Here is a 6,000-nt window from a genome sequence, read left to right as displayed (position 1 = left end):
GTATAGATAGGGTGGGTAATAATGTCGAGCAGATAAATATCTCGGGGAGCGGTGGTGAGAGCAGTGTTGTGTGGTTGTACCAATATTTGATTATAAATTAGGTAGCACTGGAAAGAGTCATTCACAACCCAGAAGTGGCATTCAGTCATTCAAAAACATTGCATTTACAGTCTCAGCTTGAGAGAGAAGTTCAAATCATACCTACTTTCAAACCTCCACACGCCTGGCAGATCATTCTCTGAAGTGGCCGTGATTATCAGATTGTCGATCTTGGAAAGTCACATACATTATCTGAAAGGTGTGTGGGGGGTTTCCAGATGCTGTTTGCGCTTTGTTTGAAACACACTGATCCCTTTACGCAGCGATTGGCACCACGAATGCCCTCGAGGAGAGGAAAGTGTGCGCTGTTTTCCCTGTGCATTGAATTGCATCAAGACTACGAAGACGCAGGGTTCTTGAAGAGACAACAGAGAGGCAGTGTGATGCTGCCAGGAGGAGGTGTGATGGCAGGTTTTTTGCACCGCCAAGTGTGGCCATTTGCTCCACCATTTTCCACAAACCATTGGATGGATTGCCATGACATTTTGTATAGACACTCATGGTCCCCTGAGGAAGAATCGTAATGGCTTCGGCGATCCTGTGACCTTTCCTCTAGTGCCACCATGACGTTGATACGTTGGCTTTTCATTAAAATACCTTAACAACTATTGGATGGACTGCTGTGGCATTTGTTACAGACATTTACGGTCCCCAGAACTGTAATAACTTTGACCCCCTGACCTTTCATCAAACGCCATCATCTGGTCAACATTTCATTCACTCCAATACTTTTATGATCAAATACCTGCAAAACTAATAACATTCCATTCAGCCTCAGCTGTGCTTAGTATTTCGTGCTAATTAGCAAATATTAGCGTGCTAACACACCAAACTAAGATTGTGAACATGATAAACATTATACCTGCTAAACATCAACATTCTAGCATTATCTTTGTGAGCACGTTAGCATGCTGACGTTAGCATTTAGGTCAAAGCACTGCTGTGTCTAGCATGGCTGTAGGCGCTTAGTCTCATTTAATTGATAATGAGAGCATTTCACCTCATAACTTGGTGCTCTCTCAATGTTGTAGTTAAACCTCTTCGGCCCAACAGACCATCTGGTGGGTCCATTACTACAAACTCATGTTGTGCAGACAAGGATTGTGCAAACCCAAGACATAATTGTTAATTCTAGTCCAGAGACCAAGGTTTCCCAGAATACCAAATATGTTAGTCTGAATTACAGGGGAATGTGCTCATAATGATGCAGTAGATGTCTGCAGCCATAAAAAATAATTCCCCAAAATTCACAGTAAGTGTAATACAGCATCATTAAAGGATAAGAGCATAAAAATACAGAATACACATATATATGTGGTGTTTTCTGACAGTGAGGAGAAAATGTTACAGTACAGAGAAATGTGTGGGAATATTAGGTCAGAAAATTGAGATTTTCTCAGCCTCTGATAAATGTCTTAATAATGTCCAATTAGTGAAAAGTGGAGATAAAAGATACAATAGAGCTGTATGGCCAGATACATTACTACTTTACTTGTGTCAAAATGTACATGTTGCCTATTCCTAAATTACCTTGTGGTAATAACCTTGTGCGATGTTTATGGGTCAAGCAAAATGAGTCGACCTCATGATCGAGAGATGTTCTGTGATGGCAAAGTCACAGTTTAGTAAAATGAATTTTGATAACGTTTGTAAGCTATCTTCATGATGCTTGTTTCCATGATCATTTGCCACCTCCCTCAATCACCACCTGGGTGAATAAATGTATTTTTTGTGCATTCTGCAGAGGCAAGAGGAGACTTTGACCTGGTGAGCGTCCACTCTAAACTCCTTCAAAGTTTTAAAGGAGATTCAAGGCTTGAAAATGCTTCTCTTCAAGAAACCATTCATGTTATTTTTTTCAACGCCATCACCCGTCTTTACCCACACTTGATCGTTTTCTCTGCTGGCACCTGATCTTTATCTTGTCTAAAGATCTGCTAGGCTTTTATTTAGTATGGCACTTACGTTATTCTGGGGTGGATATTTCAGGTATCAGTATTCTGGCAGCTTTGTGGGGGCTTACTTTACTGTAACGCTCATTGTAATTCATTCATTAAACAGTGAATAAGTGAAATGTAAGGGCTGGTGCACCATTCTCAGCACAGTCTGGACTTTATTTTACAAAAATATAAATCACAAACATGATTATTATGTTGACTTTGACCTAACATGGAATACTGAGACTTTTGTAAAAGTCATAAATTAGATATTACAAATACAAACACACCTTGTACAGCCTCAAAGTACCCTCATGTAAAACTTGTTGTTGAAACCCACAGCCAAATTCTCAGGCTATAAATTTCACAGTGAAAATAAACATCCTCAGTCCAATAAATCTCTATGCAAACACAACGAGAATAGCATGCTGCAATCACACACTGAGCCTTTGTGTGTTTTATTGATCCTTGAACAATCATCCCACGGGGAGGTGAGACTGTGAAGCATATTTGATAATCGTGATTTATTATTTTTCATTGTTTGAGGAAATTACGCCAAAATATGCATAACTGTAATTAACCATTTCACACAGGAGGAGTGCATTTTACATCGAGTGCTGGTTTGGGGCCAGTTATTGAACAACTTATTCCTCCTGGTCTAGGCTACGACTGAGCTTCCCCTCAGGCGTTTCTACAGATCTCAGTGGACTGACGCCTTGAAAAGGCAGAAGAAAAGAACAGTGCTTCCAGTAAGCCATTACCTCGGACTATGGGGTTATTAATCCAGACAATAAAGGCTTCAGCTCTCAGCAACCCATGTTTTACATTTACAGTGTGTGCTTTTAGCCGGAGCTCCAGAGAGAGTTACAACGATTGTGCGGGAAAATGGTTCGGTGATTTACTCAACGACAATTTGAGTAACAATGAGTTCAGTGGTAACTATATATCTCATTAACCAGCAGAGGAGGAAATATTCAGATCCTTTATTTAAGTAAAAACAGCAATAGAAAAATAATACATTTTAAGTGAATTAAAAATGTCACCTCAGTAAAAGTATTATTAACAAAATGTATTTCAGAATTTCAAAATTCTCCTGTGAGTTATACCATCATGTATTATATTTTGGGATTATTAGTACTGATGCATCTATTTGTAAGTATCGTTTGCTGTTGTAGTTGATGGAGGTGGAAACTATTTTACATCATATTTTATAAACTGATCATTTGTTTTGTATGTAAAATCTTAACCTGTACACTAAACCTGTGAAATAAATGTAGTGGAGTAAAAAATACAATATTTATCTCTGAGTTGTAGTGAAGTAGAAGTGTAGATGAAATGGAAATACTTAAGTGATGTACCTTAAATTTTTACATTGTCATCAAAGATACACAAAAATGCAAGAAAATTGTATTTCACGAGTCATAATCTAAGTCATTATTTCAGGTTGTTTACATTTTGTCATCATTTTGTCACAAGAGGTGTCTTGTTCTTTTTACAAAATATGAACGACATAATTTCTAAGCAGTTTAAATGCTTTTACATTCCCCCGTCTTAGCGCAGAGTAGGCCCCCTATAAGGAAGATTTATGGGAATTGGCAGTCACATGGTTGCAGTTATCTTGTTTTGCATTTAACATAATGAGGGCCATTAAATGCCGGTAAAGGCAAGACACTGCTTGTAGACCCTCCGCTGAGGACTTCTCACATGTGACACGATGACAATTAGATGTAAATCAGGCCAGCAGGAATGTAAAAAGTTGAAACAAACGCACTGGATTAGAGCGGATGAAACTTTAACAATCTCTGTGGGGAATTTAGGTCATTTCAGCAGCAGAACTGAGCATCAGAGATAAACACAAGACAACACCATTAGAGTACAAGTACAGGGTACCAGATCAGATAAATAAATGCAGACCGCAGATACACAGAACTGGAGCAGACGGGTGCAAGTGTTTGTTGATATCATTTAACACTTTCTGGTTCCAAAGTGTATTTTGGTTTTCAGTAACTCATTTACACTTTCATGCTAATGTTTATTGATGTGCGCCGTCCCCGTAAATAAACCAGAGATCGTGGTTTCGGTTTAACTATCGTGCTTCAAGTGACTTTTTCCAACCAAAACCACCATCTTCCCCCAAACCTTAAGTCTGAGTGCCTAAACATGACCATAAAAAAAGTTTAATGATGCTTTAGTTGCTATGAGCGGACTGTCAGTGAACATTTTGCAGATGCTTTCTGTAGGAACACGTTGCAGCTTGACAGATACGTTAATAAATAATATTTCTTCATTACTTTCAAAACATGCAACATGAAAATCAGTAGTGAAGTAGTATAACCTTAATCTCTACGAGACAAAGTTGGAAAAATGTGAGCATGCAGGTAAATCTGCACTAACCTGTTCACAGAGAGTGAGATAACATCATCATGCACATGCGCTGAATATTCAGGGACATATGCCTGAACCAAAGTCTACATTTTTAAATATTTATTAACAGTATATCAAATTACTCATGTTTGGAAACAAAACTGCAAACAGTCTTCATCAAGTGGCTGAGGTTTTTACTTTCCGATACAGCTTTTAAATATTAGCTGTAATTCAATCTAATACTAAGAAATATGTCTGGTAAATCTCCAAGTGATGTGTGGAGGTGTGTTTGAACTGAGATTAGATGACAGCTTTTGTGAAGAGTGTAATTATATCTATAGCTAATAGCAAAAGAAAGGCCTGCAAACTGGTGTGGACTGAAACATGGTCTGCCTTGTGGTCGTGTGAAGACGAGTGGATGGGAACTGGTAGAATTAGAGTTTTATTAGGGATTACACTTAAATATTCCATGAAAGTGCTGCGGTAGCACAGCGTTGTTTGAACTAAGAGAATCGTTGAACAAAGTATTTAGTTCACGCATTGACTTTTCCACCACAGTTAGAAAATCACAGAGCTATTTCTTGGTTTGTAGACGTTCAGCTCACCAGCCTCTAGTTGGTCGATAATATTGTTCTGCCTGGTGTAGAGCCTCGGGCTCTGTTCGCATTTGTTACACCAAAACAGACAATGTTATTTAGTTTCAATGCTGCAGTTATTGATGGATAACATGGATTAATGGAGTGCAGTGAAAATATCACAAACCACTCTGTCAAAAAAATTGCAGATAAATGTCATCCGCTGCCAGACTTCAAAGTGTATCATTAAAATGTCTGCAGACTGGTTCAAATTGGAAAGTTACATGTGAGCGATGCCCTCTGGAGTTTACTCACCTTCATGTTGCTTTTTCAGTTGGTTCTTTGTGCTTCTCATGACAACTACGAGGCTGATAATTACAGCACTGCAGGAAAATTCGGCTCCCCACATCCCCTCAAAAGAATAAAAGAAGCCATACTGCTCGGAATAAAGCGTTAATTCTTAAAACCACTTGAGACATTTTCAACTCCAGCGGACACGTCTTCACCTGAATTGGCAAATCTGTTATTGTTTGGTTGCACGCATCCTCAAAGCTTCTGATTTTCACTTCATGTTGAGCCTGAGGGCTCTGTGCACACACACAACGGCCCACTTCCAATGCCAACCCCCCTTAGCCCAAAGAAACCTCACAGACTTTAATTGATTTCACCTGTGCCATCATTATTATACCGCGTTCATGGCATATCGAAGTTACCGTAATTACCAGTTTCCGATATAGTCCAGTTGGTACTTAATAATACGGAAGTGCCTGAAAAACAAGATAATTAAACCCAAATATAGTGGAAATAGTGTTATATTGTCCCTGCACAGCATTTATAACCCTCACACGCCCCACTCTGCAACTTTACAACCATCTTGAGTTGTCCGATGACGTCTTTCACGTCTATACCATCCATCCTATATGACGAGAACACGGCAGGACCTGAGTGCAGGAGGGTGAGAAGACTTCTGTATGAAATCATGTAACCTGAACAGAGACATTTCTGTGGAGAGAACAGCGTGAGGC

The sequence above is a fragment of the Enoplosus armatus genome, chromosome 9 (assembly GCF_043641665.1).
Source record: "Enoplosus armatus isolate fEnoArm2 chromosome 9, fEnoArm2.hap1, whole genome shotgun sequence".
NCBI classification, from domain to species: Eukaryota; Metazoa; Chordata; class Actinopteri; order Centrarchiformes; family Enoplosidae; genus Enoplosus; species Enoplosus armatus.
The sequence above is the reverse complement of the archived record's forward strand: the minus strand, read 5'-3'. Positions refer to the sequence as shown.